Source organism: Chelmon rostratus, chromosome 18 (assembly GCF_017976325.1).
Source record: "Chelmon rostratus isolate fCheRos1 chromosome 18, fCheRos1.pri, whole genome shotgun sequence".
In the NCBI taxonomy this organism is placed as follows: Eukaryota; Metazoa; Chordata; class Actinopteri; order Chaetodontiformes; family Chaetodontidae; genus Chelmon; species Chelmon rostratus.
Window position 1 is genome coordinate 3,596,383 of NC_055675.1, and position 20,164 is coordinate 3,616,546.

Below are 20,164 nucleotides of genomic sequence, written 5' to 3' on the forward strand. Positions count from 1 at the left end.
TTCACACCTTTGACAGAGGCAGCGCTGCTGATGGATGCTGACAGGGGCTGTGGAGGCTGAGGGGAAAACTCATAACAGGCAATAAACAAAGTAACTCAATCAGAGGGAAGCTGCAGATGTCCACGATTCAATTTGTGGACGTCATTTGAAGTTATGTGGGCACTAACAGGGGCTTGGGTGACACGTACACGGGGGGTGAGTTCACCAACGCCCTCGCAGGTGGTTTATGAATAATACCGAGGTCAGTGAGCTGGAAAACCATTCCAGCTCTCAAAGTGCCTTTTAAGCGTTCCAGTACATTGTGTCTCAGGTAGTTTGTTCTGCTTCTTGTGGATAATCATGCCTCTGACGTAACTCATCTAAAGCTGCTACAGAAAAAGCACTTTTTGAGGGACAGTGAAAGCAAGGTCAAAGGCTTTGGACAGCGAGCCGTGGTGGCCTACTGCGCCTCTCAAATTGCACATTTTCTTTAACCTGTATTTATCGAGGGAAGGCTTTCCAGAGCAGGCGAGCATGCAAGCTGTTGTTTAGTGCCGCATGCTTATGGATTGCAAAAGTGGCACCCTGCAGGAACCCAGTTATGTTTGCTGTGTAGACTGGCAATGGCAGTCAGTCACCACCACTTTGGCCCAGACTGAAATATCTCAGCATTCATTGGGTGGATTGTCATGAAGTTTAGAGCAGATATCCTTCCAGCAACAGCCTCCATAAAAGAAAAAAATGAAAAATGATAAATGAAATGAAAAATAATAGCCAATGATAAAGATTTCTTTAAGGATCTGCAAAGAGCAGCTGGTAGCATGGCTGTAGACTCACCCATCCAAGTAAATATAAGCAACAGCCTTTGGCTTCACTGCTGAACATGCCCAAATCAATTTTATTTCCCTACCCAGACAATCTCAGTTCAGTAAAATGTGAATTTTTTTCAGAGATACAATTCATTTATAATAAATATAATATGAATATATAACAATATATATTGACAAACCTTTGATATAATTAATCTTTTTTTTTTTTAAAAAAATCAGTTTTAACACAAGGCAACATGCTTTTTGACACATTCTTTCGTTCTTATTTGCAGGCTCTGTGCTATGTGACCTTCACTCTGTTTTTGTTCATAAATAGTTTCTTTCGTTTTCGCTTAACATCTGCATTAATGCTCTGAAAACCATTTCCCTTGGGGCTCGGTTTTAATGACCGCAACCGCAAAAACATGAATTAATGATCTTTAATGAGTAAGGGTGCTTCCTGTCGTGAGGCACCCTTGCTCAAACTGCAGTGCCCTGCACCATGCTGTTCCTGTCCTCCCTGAGGTCTCTGAAACAATATGTTACCCTATTTTTAATGACAAAAGTAGACTGGTGCAATCTTCCCCCGGTCTACAAGGGCACCGCAGGAGTTTCTCTTCCACTTTAGCTGCTTCTTAATCCTCGTTTAACTGCTTGACTTTCAGTCAGTTCTTCCATCAGGTCAAAGATTCTCCAGCTCTAAAGATAAATGTTGGAGTCTTTTGTTGGCTGATGTCTTCATCATTTTATTCAACCTGCAACATTTGCTATTGGAACAATAATGAAACCCAATTGAAACTGATCTCATTTTCTCCAAATATAGCAGTGTTAAGATGAGCTTTAATGGTACTTTACCTTAAACGTGGACCATGTAGAATCAAACAGATTGGATATGGAGATCATCAATGCCAGACCTTGCCTGGTTCCAGACCTCGAAATCACTGCCCACAGGATTCCTTCAGCGTTGTCAGTGTTTTACTCTCTGGTTGCGGTTTTGGTGGAGATTTAGATGAGAAGATTGATACCTCTGTCATGTCTGAACACTAATGAAGAAGCTACAGTTAGGACGCAGTTATCTTAGATTAGCATAAAGACTTGGGGGAAACAGCCAACCTGGCCTATCAACACCTACAAAACTCACAAATTTAATTGTCAGATGATGTTCATCTGCATGAAAACCTTTGGACAAAGCCAGGCTAACTGTTTCCCCTCGGCCCTGCTCCTGCCTTTATGCCAAGCTAAACTGTCTCCTCTCTTTAGCGTCATACATCAGAGTTATATCAATAATCATCTTCTTATCTAACTCTCATCAAAGAAATCAACACAGTATCTCGTAGTTATGGAATTATTCCTTTTCGAATCATCGTCGTAGTCCTATACAAGAAAATGTCAACAAGCTTGGATATGATGGTGCTATGCAGGTTGGTGTCAGCCAAGTTACAGAAAGAACATCTCTTACATTGACAAGTTTCATTGAGGTGAGTGAAAAACAAACTTGTCACTCAAAAACATGAACGCGATGTCGGGCTGAGTAAAGACGTGAAACTAAATGGTCATTCAGTGTAATGATCAAGCTAGCAGCATAGGCCTCATTTGATCCAACTGTATTAACCACCCCTGCTCTTTCATGAAATAGCCTCAATCACGGGAAGAGGTTTATGCTGTATTCAACCTGCTGTTAGAACTGACCTGTTACGCTTAGTTTCCATGTAGGAGCCCAGCTAGCATCAATATCAACTGATTGCAACACCAAAACCTGCAGAAATGAACTCTGCTATGGCAGGAGAGCACCGCACTGCATCCAGCAGGGTCCTTACAGGCTCAGCACGGCTTTAGAATTCAATAAAAAATGTTCAGACTAAAGGAGACAGGATTGAGGTGGGTGATGGCCCTCAGCTGCCCCCAGCAGGAAACCCAAGACACATGAGAACGCACGACAGGTAGGCCCCCCCCATGTTAACACAAATGATTGCATGCTTTGTCTCAGCTGGATTCCTAAAGTCTTCTGTGTAAGCTTGTAATACATTGCTGCAGGAACAATAAAGAATAATTTGAATAATCAAAAATCATTTTCTCAGAGACTTTTTAAAAAATGCTTTTTCTATTTCCATCGGCGGTGAAATGAATTAAAAAGCAAATGTCAGGCCGAGCTTTTGGACACGAGGCTGGACTTTTGTCTTTGTGTTTGGCGAATGGATAAATAATGGACCATTTCTGCTCCCACACAAAAGCATTAAATATTAAATGAACAAAAAAGAAGCTGTATAATGGGACTACGTGCTGCATATTTGACTAGTGTGCCCACAGCAGCCAGAGCAGGGAGAGAGACGGCGACAGCCAACATCTGAACTCGCTGTGCTTCATTCAGCCATACAAGCCAAAGTGCTGGGAGACAGCTGCCAAATTAGCTCATAACACTCTCAAAAGTGACAACCAGGACGCAGGTCTCAGACACAAAGACAGTTATAGAAAACTCAGTCATCCGCTCATTCACCTTGAGACCTGGGTGATTCCTTTTGGAAAAATAGCTCATTATTTTGCTGTACCACCCTTTTCTCATGCTGTGGAGCTGCAGTGTGTTGAAGTTAAAGTTGCATTACACTGTTTGGTTGATGCTTTTATCCAAAACAACTTACAATAAGTGCACTCCAACTCCAGAGAAACATGAGCTGGATATCTTAACAAATTCCAGTTGCATCCGTTCCAACTTTCAAACAACAAAGGATGTGCGGCAGTACAAGCTTGGAGAGGCTTTTTGTTTTGGCCTGTGGCAGCAGATGAGCGGCGATGCTGCTGTTCTGACTCTAATTGGGAGTTCAGAGAGGAGCCTTGACCGAGACGTGCAACCACAGGATACATGGAGTGACGCCAAATCGATATGTGACTTTCTTTTACACTTTGCCACATATATGCTTGTTATCTGTCTTGTTTTCGTCCATGCAAGTCAGCATTAGACCCACACCAGTCCAGAGGGTGGAGGTGACGGCCCTGGAGCTGTTGGCTAAGGCTCGAACCACCAGATGTACTTGTGTTACAGAGCGACAATCACGACGCATGGAATAGGAAGGAGTGAATGGATGGGTCAACACTGTCTCTCCTCCTACTCAAAGCATCGTTTTTTTTTAAAAGGCGGATGCATTTACACCTTTGCAGCATCTGTGTGGAAAGCATCTCTTGAGTTAGTTCAAGCAAGCAGATTTCAGTATGTCCCGAATGCCTCTTAGATGCATCCTATCTCCTATCTGAGCCATATTGAAGTTATCTGATGACAATAAATCTACCTCAAAGTCTTGTCTGACTGTATTTGTGGCAATCGTTGAACCAAACCTCACACAATGTTTCGGTAGTGTTCACCAGTATCTGGTGCAACCTCTGTCAAATCCATGTGCACAAATCCCTGTTAACTTTTTACAGACTTAGTAATGAGGAAAAAGGGATTCAGCCTAGCCAGACGCTTATTCGCTCTGACTTTTCCCCCCACTCTGTCTGGTGTTCTAGAGAATTGTGTCCATATATTTGGCTGGAGAGTGAGCTCCTGCCTGCCTGCCAGGTGGCTGGAACACGGAGGGCCGAGCCAAACAATGCAGGCCATGGGATCTGGGCAGGGGATGTGCTGTTGAACCGATTCCATAATCAATACTCCAAGCCCCAATAATGAGCTTCTGGCGGGCACCAGGGAGAGCTGCTAATGAGAGCGAGAGAGGTGGACAGTGAGCTTAAGAATGAGAGTCTGCTTTTTTAAAAGGCTGACAGCAGCAAAGTTCTGGACTTCAAACTAAGACATATGGGTCATCTAAACTCCTGCAACCATAAAACCTAACTGGGCTAATTGGGGGAACACACAAATACACAGAGCACAGTACCCTGATTGCTGTTGTGTACAAGTTTTTTAACCAGGGCCAAACTTTGCCAAGTGCCTGTTTGGCACCATATATGATGGATGTATTATTCTTTATCCAGATAGTGTCAGAGTGAGTGCGTGAAAACACATTTCCACACAGTCAGAGAAAGTGAAAGTGTGTGTCCTGCCTGGTCGTAGCTGCTGCTGCTGCTGGACGGCAGCAGAGGAGGCTGCACCTGCGTCTGGTTCAGACGTTTTTTAACTGACATCACTGACAGTCAACACCTGAGCAGAGAGCAGATTGTTATGCTGTCCTGCATCACACTGCCCTGCCCCTCTGTTCCCTTCTCTACACGCTCTTTAGCTTGTGTCTGGGTCATTTTGAGACTTGGCTTGTAAAGATGGCAGCCTGGCCTGCTGTTGTGTACAATGACACAATAAAAAGTGCATTGATTCAACCGAGAAAATGTCTGAAGATTTAAAGTCATCGCCTCTCATCCGAGGGGCGTCTTCAGTTCTCAGTGACAGCTGGGGAGCCCCTGAGGTATTTCACCTCTGTGCAGTCATTTTCATTGAAACCACTTTGGACGTTTGCTGTCCTGGCTGCCTGGCAGAGTCATCACCTGAGGCTAGCTGTGAACACTTGCTGAATCTCCTTTAAAGGGATGAACGGGCAGTATTGTAGGTGGGGAATAAGTGGTGTCGTAGACCTCCTCCCCTGTTGCCTGGTTTCTCTATTTTAATGGAGGAATCGTGATTTATTCATGAACCAGAGTCAGACAGTAGACTCGGTGCCTGTTAGCCTGTGGATATTATTCCTGCTGCCTGCGGACTCAAGACTCACTACAGTTTGGTCGAGAGATAACTAATCACCTTTGTATTCTGGTAATTTCTTATTTCTGGTACAATTGTTGACTTATTCACTGTAAAAAATACACACTTAGCATCGACACAATTATCACAATAAGTGAATTTAAAACCTGGTTTCATAAGTCATCATGATTATGTAGCCCACAGCTTAATATGAGCCATATTGCTTTACATCCTCGATAGCTGCAGATCATGTTAGTGTGGCCTGAGAGGTCCACTGATACTCGAATACTTAAAATACTGTATACATTTAGAGGTCCAGACCCAGGTACAGCGTCAACAACACTCGAACCACCTGATACTATAAGCTATATCACAACTCAGCTGAAGATCCAAAATTCTCTGTAGGTTGATCCATAAATGTGGTGGGGTGAGGTGAGAGAGGGCACCAAGAAGTATGAGGGGGAGAACCAACGACGCCACCCCAGGTAATACCTCAAGAATATTAACGGTTGGAAAATTAGTAAAGCTCACAGATTATTTCTGAAACAGGACAGAGACGCATTGTTTTAAATGAACGAAGTATTTATTGAAAATCTATATAAACAGGCAGGGCTGGAGCTGCAAAGGAAGAGGCAAAAATTAACTAGTCAAGATAAAACTAAATCAACAAAAACTGGAAGGGATTAGAAACATGTCTTTATTACAATATTGTCTAAAAAAAGGCCTTAACAAATAATACCTAAAAAACTACCACTACTCACCTCAGTGAAACACAGCAATCTTAACGATCGTGTCCCAGTGCCTTTACTTACATGCAATGTGTAGGACCCTTACCCAGGGTACCTAGCCTCCCCAACAAAATGGTGCTTCACTTCACTAAAACAAAAATACTAATAACAAAACAAAGACAGCAACCCAGATGTTTTAATATATTCAAAGAAATAACTCATTAGGATGTAAAAGCAAATCAGAGTGAGAACAAAACTAAGTGCAAAATACAAAAAGCAAAACAGGAAACCAAACAAAACAGAAGCAAAACGTGGGCCAAACACAAAAGCTCTAAAAGGGCAAAACAGCAGTAAGTAACGTGAACCTATAGTAAAGTGAAAATTTAATTAATAATGGTTCACAACACTGCTTTTGAAAGTTTAAAAAGCACAACCCTACTTACCACCTATATGACCAGACCACTACAGCAGGGAGAGGGCTCAGACGCCACTGCTCCCTTCAGCCTTACTGAGAGGAAAAAAAAGGGGGGGTTTGAATAAAAGTGCAGGGAAGAAATAAAACGTGACAACTAAACTGAAAAAGGCTCCCGTACCTACCAGTGCAGCAAGCAGCAGCCACCACACACAGGAAGCAGCAGCCAAAAAGAAGGAGCATGGGCTCACTCATCCCTTATATAGGCTGGCTGTGATTAAGGGAGTGGCTACTGAGGAGTGGAGTCTGGAGCTGCGTTCTTAACTGTGTCAGGTGCTATACCTCAGTATGTATGACATTCACTTACCTGCATTGTTCAGGAATAGGTTTTTTGATTCTTAGGTGAATCTGTTTATGTATTTTGCCTTTCTCCAAGAGAAGACACATGTGTGGCACCATTTAGTAATACTAAAAGCTTCATTGTACAGAAGTCACAGATTCATTCAGTGAGAGGACCTTCACTAATCAGAATAGATGATGATTCATGTGTTTTCCTGTTGTCCAAACCTCGCCACAGATGCAGATTCACCACATCCTGAAATGATGTGATGACACAGATTTAATTAGATTTGAGTGATTACATGCAGTTAGATATTCTTTGTCAGAACATCACGTAAATCTTGCTAATGAGAAATACCAACACGTTTGTTCCAGTCACAAAGACGGATGACGAGTGTCGGTGATAATTATGACCAGCGAAGGACAGAATTCCAAGTGTGTTTGTGGCACCTCAAACGCCACAGAGCCACCGAGTCAACAGCTGAACTCTGCCCCAGCTGCTCCCTGGTCACACGCATCTCATCTCCTCTGCCTCCTCAGCCGCTGCGAACTAATATTTAATTTAGGAAATGCTCTCATAAAACCGGGGCTTTTGAGGGAAAACCGGAGAGGAATGATAATGAGGCAGGGATGATTTTGGTCTCAAAGCTAACTATTAACCATATCAGCCTGCGTCAGCGGTTTCCAGCCCTTATCTTTCACTAGTTTTTCTGGAGCAACACTAAAGTAATTACCTCTATCTGGAGGTTATCCACAGAGGAGGAGTCACGAGGAAAAACAGGAGCAAAACAGCTTTGCAAGGTTGCTGCTGTCGGGCCGTGTTACATGAACCTTTTTCTGAACTGCTAACATCAGCGAAACTACTAGTGGGCCTCGACACGTAGACCTGTGTATGTGACGTGGGGTCATGATGAAGCTGTCTGGCTTTGGACCAAGTTCTCATCCTGTTGCTGTGCACTGCGCTTTATGTAACAATGTTCTGTTTTATTTGACGTCTTGAACAAACACGATTTAAACACGACACACCTACGCATGAAAGCGGTGAAATGCTGCAGCTCTGAAGCGGTCCCTGCAGTCATTTCGATCCATTAGGCAGCCCAGCCTGCATGCTTGTCTTCATTTTTTCAGGGTCATGTGTGGGTCAGCTGACAGCTGCATTGATTCCACACGGGGCCCAGCAAGGCTAGACGGGGTTTGCTTTGACCCATGCATACAAACAAAACTGTCATTTCTGGTTTTTCCAACTGACGCATGTCCACGCCGAGCGGCCGCATTGTGTTAGTAGCGAATGTACTCGCACTCATCTGTGCACCCATGGCCGTGTTGGACTTAAAATGAGGTGCGGTCAGTTGCTTTGCTATCTTGAGACAGCAGAAAACAACTGTGCTTTAAGGGCTGCGTTGTTTCGACTCACACAGGGATGTGCAGCAGCACTCCACCTGCCCGTATGCAGTGAAATGGAGTTGTTGATGGGACGGAGGACTGGGGGATGGTGGAGGCAGAGGGTCCACCGGCCATGGACCACATCCCTCTCTCTCAGTGAAGCAGAGTTCAGCTATAAACTTCGCTGTAACAGACGTCTGTAGTCTCCTGTCCTTTTCCTGTGAAAGTCTCTGCTGCATTTCTTTGCAAGTGGCTCATTCCAGCATCTCCTGAGTTCTGTTGCAGGCATGTCACCATCTACCATAAGTTTGACCAGTTACATCAGAGAAGAAGAGACCACAGGCAGTCTTCTGTGGAGCCTCGGTGACCTAAGTAGGATGTAGTGAGACATTTTGCTAGATGGATAAAGAAATCTTTATCTCCTCTTAGGCTACATGGAATCTCACTCCATGCTCTGGTGTCATGTATTCCCTTGAATTCTACCAGCGAGCTGCTTCTATACTAGATGTGTTATCAAAATATGTCATCCAGCTACCAGCAGGGGATTTTCAACCTTTTAGTTACTCTAAGTGATGGGCCAGCCACTGGGACTTTTCACAGGGAAAGGCCATTTCAGAGACATGTCGGTCAGCGTTTTCGGGAGACACTGATAAGACTGTTAAACTGGTATGGAAGGAAGAATATGAAGCATGGAGGGTGGGGAGGGAGGGAGGTGGAGGACGGACGGACGGAACTGGGCGCACTGATGTGGAGAGAGCAAGATGGCGACGGAGAATGAGGGCACAGTGGAGTGAGATATAGATGGACAGATAAGATAGACAGACGGACCAATCAGAGAGGGAAGCAGTGGGGCCAATAAGAGCAAGTAAACAGAGATAGCAAATAGCGAGGTGCGGTTTCTCTGGTGCCTCCACCAGTGACAGGTGATTACTGGGCAGAACATGAAGATGATCACCAGAGAGCCTCGTCCGTGTCAAAGGCTTCTACAAACACTTTACATGAAGGGGGGGACTCCCAGTGGGCTGCACGAGCAAGGTCGCCTTTAAATGTCTCTATCATTTAGATGCTTCTCACTCATTTAAATGTTTATTCTGTTTGTATGATTATAAGGCTTTGGAGGGGAATTGCAACCACACTGGTTGAGAACAAGGCTGTATGTTTGTGACCTTCCATTAAAGGCCGCAGAAGAAGGTAATCATGGGTGAAATTACGTGCACTGATTACATAAATTCCTCTGGCTGCAATCAAGTATAGCTTGTAGCTCTACTAATTAGACTGCATAGCTTTTGATTCTGATGAGTTATGTTTAGTTTTGATCTGCTGCTGTCAAATTATGCAATTTCGAGAAAATGTCTGATTTGTTCATTGAATAAATATTCCTGTTCCTGTGCTCATATATATATATATATATATATATATATATTCTTCCACTATTGTGCTGAACTGTGCATAAAAGGGTAAGGCAACAGTTTCTTCCCTAGGATCTGTAACAGGGACGTGCTTGTGTCAGTTGTGAGGCGCTGGGTGGCGTTCTTGATAGAAAGAGACAATAATAAGTAGTAGCTGGTGCTGGAAATGTCATAAACCCTCCACATTATTGGAACAGTTTTGAACTGAACGATCGGTGAGAGAAGCCTCTGCTCCCTGTCCAGTTTACAGACCCACCTGGTCGAACATAGACCTTCTGTATTTGATGCAGCCATGCACGCAGTTGTCCTGAGACATGAGTCATTACCAACGTTGCAGGTTTATTTTTCACTCCTCCATAAAACGTTTTAGATAACCCAGATAAACTGTTGATCAGCAGCTGGTTTACAGCAGTGTTTAGCTTCATGGTGATCATGCAGCTATGTAAGCGACATCACAGTAAAGAAACTATGCACACTGTGAGAAATGCCGTGGCTGTACGCCTATGAGCTGAAATGCTCCCACCGGGCTGTGAGATCTGACGATGGGAGAACGGCGGCGATGCTGATGTGACTTGGGAAGCGAGCTAGGAGGTGGAAGGCGAGTGAAATGAGGTGGAGGAGTGCGTGGTCGGTGAAACGGAGAGCGCGCAAAAGGCATAATTGGACACGACCAACATTCCTCCCGCGGGGGGTTTTGTGATCTACCGTACAAGTCGCTCCATTTGTGAGATAAGGGGATTGGAAGAGTATGAGAATGTTTCCCGCATAACTTTATCCATGAACACCGATTACAAGATAGGAATGTGTGAGACATACAGTATGATAGGTTGCTCATAATACTCAGTAGATCCAGTGATCCACGAGGGAGATATGGATCCACTCACAGTGTGACTGGAGGTGACTCAGTTTGTTGCTGATAATGATATCTGAGTGGCATTTGACAGGAAGGCTGCATTCAAGTAACTACTGGGTATCATATATGAAGACATGGCAGCGGTTGATTAAATGTGTGGGATGGATTTTTATTTGTTTTCCTGTTTTTTTTTTTTTTTAGGCCACCCACGGGAGAAACAGCATTTGACATTCCCCTATGAGGAGAGCAAGAGGATTAGGGAAGAAAGAAAACAGATAAACGAAATAAAGGAAACTCTGTAATTGTTCTATGTGGGATTTCCCAAGCACGACTTTCAGATGTTGACAAGCCTTTCTAACCTGGCTCTCGGAGGTGCGGTGAGTTCGCGCGCAGTCGAGAGCTGCAGAAGAGAAGACGGATGCTTGAGGAGGGACGGCCGAGGTGACAGCCATTCTTCTCCCGGTCGACTCCAATTACAACATAATTGTGCCGGCGTGCTGTGATGTAGTAAAAGAAACAAAACGAGCGAATAAGCCGACGACAGACATGAGATGAGATGATGTGAGCAGCATGAAAAGCTCCTTTGTGTGTGAATGTGTGAAATTCCTTCCCTCCGTCTGATATGTGCTATCCGAGAGCAGAGCTGTCATGAACTATGTACGTATATGTAGCGTAGAACAAATAAAGGCTGGAATATTTTAGGAAATAAGTCTACTATATCTTTGTCTTCTTCAAAATGCATAAATATTCTGCAAATCTGCTTTAAAACAGAGGTTTTGGAGGAGGTGTCATCTCTGCTACCTGTCCAGGTAGTGTTTTCTGTTCAGTGTGTTCTGAAGCCAGTTCTCAGCATCCAGTGCGCTGTTTGATTAGGCTGCTATAGGGGAAAGATCGTCAAATGACTTACATAAAAACAAGACATAAAATAATGAATCAAAAGTGTAAATACAGAAGAAAAAAGAAGAAGACGCGATGAGGAAATTGTGAAGTAATCAAGTAAAGTTCATTGTTGTTTTTGTCACACCGTGGTGAGGTTTGTATCGTCTTGGGTTTTCTGTCTTGTCATTTCCTGTTTTATTTTGAAAGTCTAATTCTCCTCTCGTTTCAGAGCACTTGCCCTTCCTCATGTGTCACCGTTGTGTCTGCCCTGATTACCTATTGTCTCCACCTGTTCTCCATTACCCTCCATGTGTTCAAATAGTCTGCGTCTCCTTTGTCCTGTGCCAGTGTGTCTTTGTCCGTTGGTCGAGTCCTCCAAGCCAGGCTTTGTCTATAGCCACAGCATTCAACCACGTAAGCCTGTTTTCCTCTTTGAGAGTTTGTAAGTTTCATAGTTTAGTTCCTTGCCTTCTTGTTCCCTGTTTTTGTTCATTTTATGCCATAGTCCTCCTTAAGATAGTTTTTTTGTTTCTTAGACATTGGTATTTCATTGTTAAGCTTTTGCCTTCTTCTTCTTTATTTTGTTCGTAGTTGCATCTTAGTCCTCGATTAGAGTGTTTGTTGTAGATCCTCTTTTGTTTAATCCTAGTGTATTTAAGTTTGCTGGTTCTCCAGTCTGAATTCCTCCCTTTTGGATTGTTTTGTGTTTGATAGCCTTTTGAGTTTTCATCCTCCATTAGGAGCGTTTTTGGTTCTTATTTGTTTGCTTTATTTATTGAGTAATTTCTGCTACTCACTTCCCGAGAAACGAAATCACATTAATTTCATAGCCTGTTTGTTTGGTCACTCATTGAGGAGATCTGGTTTTCGAGCTAATAAACTTGTGTGCTGTGAAATCTCTGCATCTGAGTCCTCTATCGAGCCCCGGCCTGACAGTTTTCATGTTATCTTTTTCTTTTCATCACAAAGTGAAGACGAGCAGTGCAGGGTGCATTTGATCGACTGCTGTTTCAGTCTGAATGAAAGGAACAGCAGATGTGTTACTGTCCTGCTGGCTACAATCAAAAGAGCTTCATTGCCGCAGTGGAACTGGAACAGAAACTAACTGCACTGGTGTGTTTGAGTGGTATAATGAAGTGTGTATATAAATTAGTAAGACTGAAGTACAGTCAAATGCATTGATCAGTGATCAGTCCTCACTGATATCACATTCTCATTTTAAATCAGTCACTGCAGTTACCAGGACACTATTGATACATGCATGACCCTCCTGACAGCTGACAAACATTATACGTTTTTTTTGGTCTCTATAAATATTGTGGTTTTTGTTTAATATTGAAAAATTCAGCACATGCTTCGTGTCAGTACTTTAAGCTGCCTGAACATATCAGAAGGAAAACATGGTCACAAGGATTTTTTTGCAGGTAAATTCACTGTGATCATTTTGCATCAGCATTTGAAAACTGTCTGTGGATATATTCAATATAAATGTTCCCTTGACGTTTTGAAGCTAATTTGTAGGACTCAGTGGTGCTTTATGATCAGGAACCTTGCGACTCCAGTGTCAAAGGTCTCAGCTGACCCAGCTCACCAAAGACCTTCACAAATGATGGATGGTATGCATGTGGATGGGAGAATTTTTAAATTAACACGCAATATAATAACTGTAGCTTTGATATAGGTCTGTGAACCATACAATATAACAGATTTGTTTACATGATAACATACCATAGATACGAGACTTTAGTGTTTTCTTCAAGTGGATTGACAGATAAATAAGTGTCTTTCTATACAAAAGTATATGACAAATATCTCTTTATCAACAATCTGTATTGTTTTTTTTACCTACCGTACCTCCTTGGGTGTTCATTGGCTGCTGTAACATCATAGTTTGCCAATGTGATCATTAAAGTACTCCATTTGCTTGAATCTGTATAAAAGGCACCTGGTCAGAACAGCAGAATAAATAAATCCTTTTGTGATCCGTGGAGGGGTTTGACAGCTGCTGGAAAAACAAAAATCTTGATTCTCTCTCACTGATGCGATATGCCTCAGCATGCAATCAATACCCAATCAACATGTTCCTAAGGTGGTCTAGTCTCCATTGAGGTTTAACAGGCAATATCACACGATGAGGCCAAACACGTGGAGGTGGGGTCTTAATTTGTTTTCCGTGGCTGCAACTAGAGACAAGTATTGTTGCTATGCTGGGTATTCTGCCTAATGGGCAAAATATATGTACTTTGCTTCTCTGATTGGTTTTCTTCATAGATTCTCCGGGGAGCGATCCGAGGTATGTATTATCATTCATTAGGTTTGGATCAATACAGCAGCGTCTCTTGTAAACAGCGATTAGGGATTGTCTTGCAGAACTTAATCTCAAACGCAATGAAAAAAAAAATGAACGTCCGTTTGCCCTTGCAAAACGCGTTCACACAGAGTTGATCAGGCCTCACGCCACCAGGTAAATTTCTCTTTATTTCACAGTGTACTGGAGTTTTAACCTGGGGTACATCTGAAGCCTCTTGAATTCCTTCAGAAATTAGGAAAGCCCTCTGCAAGAGGGAGAAAACGAGGAAATGTGGTTTAAGGGTAAGACGACCTTTCCCCTCAAGCATCGCGTGAAGCCATCTGCTGCATAGCGTCAGTCGCTTCTGTTCCCACTGACACAAACAGCAGCCTGCATCCTCAGCCTTCATGACATTTACACACGTTCATTTGTATTTCCATTGTTATGGAGTCATTTGTCATAGCCTGCCGCACTGATGCTCGTCAATGACAATGAGGTCCAATAAGTCACTGAATGCTGTACAATAGTATGATCAAATATGTTAGACAATACGTGCTGTTTCCCCACCATATTGTGTAAATGTGCCAGATGTAGGGGCGAAGTATTCACATGTCATGGCCTTCAGCTGAACATCCTGTGGGAAGGCTGCTCTCGTGCATCCTCGCTCATGGCTCCTCAGAGATCTCCTTGCTCCTAGATCGTGGACCAGATCAACTTCTGGTTCAAGCGTGGAGTGAGGAGTGAGGGAAATATTAAATAATGTGGGATGTACCCCTGGTGTCTGGCAACATTCCCAGGACAGAGTAGAGATGCCTTTTACATCAGCCAGCAACGATTGGTTTGACAGAGCTGAAGGGTGGAGCACACGTAGCTGCTACAGCAACTAGGAGCATGGCTATTGCGTCACAAGCACACTGAAAGTGCTCATGTAATTACTCTCACTGAGAGAAGGGGGAGGAAAATCTCTCCACTGCAGGGTTACCATAGATGCACTTCTTAAAAATATGCTGGAGTTCATGTTTTCAAAGCACCACTGTGATCACGGTCTGCCTCGCCTGCGCCGACTCTTTTCGTAAATCAGCTGGTAATTTGAGCTGCACATTAATTATGTTCCATTCACATTCTTTCTGCAGATAGCTGTGGCCATCACACAGCAGCAGGAGCCATACGCGTGTCCGTATGTGCGGCGGTAACTTCATGAATTATTCTAACATTCTGACGCGGCATTGTGATCTCATGCTAGCCTCGTCAACCTAAATGCTTTTGTGCACAGCAGGTGAGCTGCATGCAGCGAAATCATTGGGAACAAAGAGTCCAGCAGCATCAAAGCTTTCAGTTTTATTACAATATTCTTTTTGTGTTGTGCCATTAGTATCAGGGCGCTTTCAGATTTGCTGCTTAGATGCAATAACGTTTGCATTACTGGCATTACACTATTGTACTAACCCTATACGTTACTGGAGATACTGTCGTCGCCTCACTGCAAAGATACAGCAGAGGCAGGCAGAGTTTTAAATGATGCCTCTCTCAGCCAGCATTACTGTGTGCACAGCCTTGGAGCCCTGAACGCTGTTTCCTCCATATGATAATAACCCAATGTTGACCCTTGTGGCACACTCTACTTGACATGAGCAGCCCTGCTTCTTTATTTGACAGACAGAAGGTCATGGAGAAGTCAAGTATAGCGCGAGGATCGAGCACATGTTGGCAGTGTTGGTGTTAATAACTGCATAACGTGCTCTGTAAACTGATAAATGTTTACAGTGTGGGTGAAAATGTTGCCCTCAAAGTGAGTTTGACTCGGTTTGAAATGCTTTTCTTGCCCTGGCTGCCTTTTTTTAGTGATGATTCCATGTCCACAGATTTCAGAAAATGAACTTAATGAGTTCAATGGTTTTATAACTGATACAAATGGAAATGGAACAAAAGTTGTCATAAAGGTGAACATTGAATAATTTGTTGCACACTTGAATTACCAGTCAGTGTGATTTGTGTTTTTCTTCTTTTATTTCCATTCTGTAAATATACATATGAAACGGTGCATTACTTCATGACACGTCTGTCCAACTCAGCAGGAAGTGCTGTTATTTACGATTGGCTTTAAATAAAATGAATTTTCCCCAAATGCAAAATACAAAAAAAATATATAAAATACTACACAATTACACAAAATGTCTCTGGCTCCCTGCTTCCTAATTACTATTTTCCAATGGGTACAAGTGATTAAAACACAGCAAATATTCTATGTTGGGGTTCCTACACATTACAGCCGGAGTTAGCATAGCAACGGCGTCTACCTGAAAATTAACTTAGCGGCTAATTTTACACACAACAGCTCCAGTTACACTTCAAATACTCAGTGGGAATAAACGGCCAACTTTCCCCACTCTCGCCATAACTCCCTGCATGCTTCTTTTCACTCATTACCCAGTTTGCTTACCTGTAAATATACATATGAAACAGTGCATTACTTCGTGACACGTCTGTCCAACTCAGCAGGAAGTGCTGTTATTTACAATTGGCAGGGGTGCTCACTATGGGGGATACTCCCTCTTGTGGCCAAAAGAGGCAACAACACCTACCCTCCTATACACCGTTTTAAATGCAGGAACTCAGAGCACAATCGCCATTTTTGTTCATACACAGCAAGGAATATGTATTTTGAAAGTACCTTTTAGCTTTTTAACACTTTATGTTTTATATTGCTATAATGAAATGAGACTACAATTAAATGAAATTAAATAGCCATTACATTAAATGGTGGCTTTTTTACATTAACCTATTGTATTTATGAATTTCTTATCCAATGAACTAATTAACTCATCTTCACAAATACCTGCTGTTTTTATTGGGGCTGTTAAATAAGCATGCGTGTACCCACAGATGTACAGACAGCCGTCAGTGAATTACTTTAATACTGAAGAAAACTTTGCTGATTTTGAGGCAAGTTCTGCAGCGTCTTTTTTCCTAGATTCCTAGTAGATTTACGGATGTTCTATCGTGACGGACTGAGCGATATTTTAGCAGACCTGTCTGCTTGTGCTCTTTAACATTCGGATCAGAAACCTGCCGTCTATTGACGAGCTGGTTCGGGCAGACGAGCCCCCCCACAGATTGCTTTCATGGCCCAGATATACCGAGCTCATGCCCTGTAAGCTTCCACTTCCTCGCCCTCCCTCCATCCCTCACCCTTCTGTCTCCGTCACTCCTCCTTTGTTCTCGCCGTGTCTCCGGCTTGCCCCCATGGCCGAGCCTTTGAGGGCAGTGTATCAAACACATCAAAGGGATTTCTAGCAGTAGCTGCCTGTTTCCGCCTCTCCATGTGTGCACATGCGTGTGTTTCTGCTGTGTGTCTTCATACACCACCCTTACATACAGAGCTCGTTATTCTGAGCGAGCCCTCTCTTGTTATCTGTTCGTTGGAAGCTATTCCCCCGAGGAGCTGTTCCCCTCTCTCCACAACACAAGGGTCAAATCCCAGTGTGCGCAGCACCCAGTGTGTGTTCTAATGGTCCCAGCATATGCTCGGGATGCAGCGTCCTCTCTTGTTATGCCTGTTGGCTGTTTTCAGTCTTCCCCTCTGCCCGCCTCTCATGCTCATGTGTCTATATCTCTTTCTGTCGTTTGCTCTCATGCTGTCGTTCCCAATTTCTGTCTTTGTTTGTTCCTGCTAGGTTTGTTCCCCCGGTGCGAACACACATACCCGAGACAGCGAGGCGCTCGGAGACGCGGTGGGGGTAATTCCACATTGCTGGAAGTGGATGTTTGCATCTGGCTGACTTTGCCTCTCTTTTTCCACCTGTGTCAGTCTGCTTTTCAATTAGATTTGAACTGCATTATCGGCACAGTAAGTTTCTCATTTTCTTTCTCTCTCTCTCAGCAACTCCCTTTCCGTCACTTTGTTTGTCACTCACTGCTAACACCCACACTTTCTCGCCCCGACAGATATTTCACACCAGGACCAAACTGTTGGAGGCCGCTGTCCTTTATGCATCTCCCAGAATCAGTCACTCGCACACCCAGTCATTCAATCCCTCGTTCACAGTGCAGTGAGACCACATGCAGAGAGGCCACCAGGTGCTGCCAGTGCCTCCTGTGGGTGGATGTATCGCCTTGTCAGTCCAAATCCACTTTACTTATTCTGCTGGTTGGTGCAGAGCCTCCTTCAACTGAAATTGACTTTATCTGAGCAGTACAATAATCATTTACTTCCAGAAACATTTTGTGCAAAGTCATGAAGTTAAAGATGAAACGTCTTACTTTTTGTTTTGTACAATTTTAGAGAAAAGTAAAGGAGCACCGTACAAAAGGTTGGGTACCCCAAGAGATTTGAGCTATCACTGAGGTCTCTGGCCTTAATGAGCATGATAGCGCTATGGCTTCTTCACACTCATCGTCAGGGAAGGCCAGATGATGCAAATATAAGAGCTGTATAAATACTCCTCGAACCTCGTCCCAGTGGGGGAATGTGGGGTTTTGTGGACTTGTCCAGTATCAAGGTTGTGTCATTCATTAAGGTTGCATTTTCCAGCTCTCTCTGCTCCAACTCCTTGTGAGATTCACTGCCTCTCAGAGGAAATGAAGAGAACATAGAGGCCTCTCCTAGCTCTCTGTGTTCGGTCAGAATGTACCTTCACACTCACTTTCCTGATCATTCCCTCATTCTCGCTCGCTCTATCATTTTTAACGTCTTTTTGTTGTTTTGTCATCTCTCACTCCCCCTTCATTCTGCACTTTGTCTTTTTCTCACATTGCTGACCCAGTCAGTAGCTTGTATGCTGCATGTTGGTCTCTCCCTAACAGACTCGTTTCCTCCTTCAATCACAGATTTGGAATCAATGTCTGTTTGCTCTTTCTGATTACTATACGAGACTATTTTCTCTGCGCTCCTCGTCATCTGTCAGTCACGCACAAAGGCATTCTCCTCCACCTCGTCACAGCACAAACAGCGCAAAGTCTACATTAAAAATTCATCCCAAAGCCAAGAAACATCTGCATCCAAACACCACTGTGGAGAGACGGCAGAGAAAGTCGCCACCTGCTAACACAGATGGCTGAGTTCCAAGCAAGCCTGTAGAACCTAGTTAACCCGATCCTCGTCCCTCTGATGTTTTAAAGTGGTCGCCCAGTGTTGATTTTAGAATCCGCCTTGTCTAAATGTGGGGGGTATGTGGACAGTGGTGAGGGTGGTGCATTTTCATATCTCAGTGTTGACAGACATGCTCCAAGTATTTGAGCTAAGCTCAGAGATTCTGGCTGTGTGTAAAGTATGGAGCTAGACGTGTTGAGCTTAGTTTAGAGACTAAGGTAAGCATACATTTTGGAACTTTAGACAGGGTCAGGCCAGCTGCTTCCCCTGCTTCCTGTCTTTATGCTAAGCTAGGCGAGCCAGTGTTTATTTGTACAGCCCCTGTCAACAAGGAGACAGCTGAAAGTGCTTTACGTAAGACAGAAACAAGCATTAATGGCATGGATTTGTTGGTCAGTTGGCCCCCGCTCCCCAGATTAAAGAGAGAGAGAGAGAGAGAGAAAGCAAGGCAGTGAATCAGAGAATTAAACATTATTTTCTGATTGTTTCATTGGAAGTAGTAGTTACATTCTGGAGATCAAGAAGAACCACTCCCACACCTCCACGCAACCCTGAGAGTAGGTGCTACGTGAATGCAGCTGAAGCGCAGCCTTCATCCTGTCCACTGAGATCTCTGCGCTCTGAGGGCGTTTGTGTGTGTGTGTGTGTGTGTGTGTGTGTGTGTGTGTATGTTGCCAACCCCACCCTTGGTCTAACAGACACCCAGACCTGCAGCTCTTTATACATCCATGCCTCAGACAGCGAGCCGAGGAGAGGAGAGCGATGGAGACAGCAGTGTAACCTGGTCGCTCCATTTTTATAGAGTCTTGACCTCACATCCTGCACGCTGTTATTGGCCGGGGGCTGCCAATGCCCAAAAGAAGACGTCCCAAAAACGTCCTGAAATGTCCCGAAATGTCTCCAACACATGAAAATGATAAGAACATACAGGCAGAGGACGCTGTCTCTGCAGAGATACACCGCCACACACACATCTAGTAGATCACAAGTGATGACCGAGTGGGTACGAGCTCTTTTTTTTAAGGAAAATCCTGCATAGTGTGCCTTTAAGACAACAGATAAAAAAAAAATACAAGGTGCTACAAGTGGCCCTTTAATGCACAGCATGAGAGTGGCACGGATTCACTCATCTAATTTTTGGAAAGAAGCTTGTAGCAGTTTTGTAGCTCCTGTATAAAGAAGGAGCTGCCGCTGATTGGAGTTAAGCTTCAGCCGTAATGCTGTCTTAAGCTTCTCTTAATGCAAACACTACACTTCTCGCTGGTGCGTCACATGAAAAAAAGCGTCCAGCTTTTATTGCGATGCCGCATGTGAGGTGAAACTAGATTGCGGATGAGTTT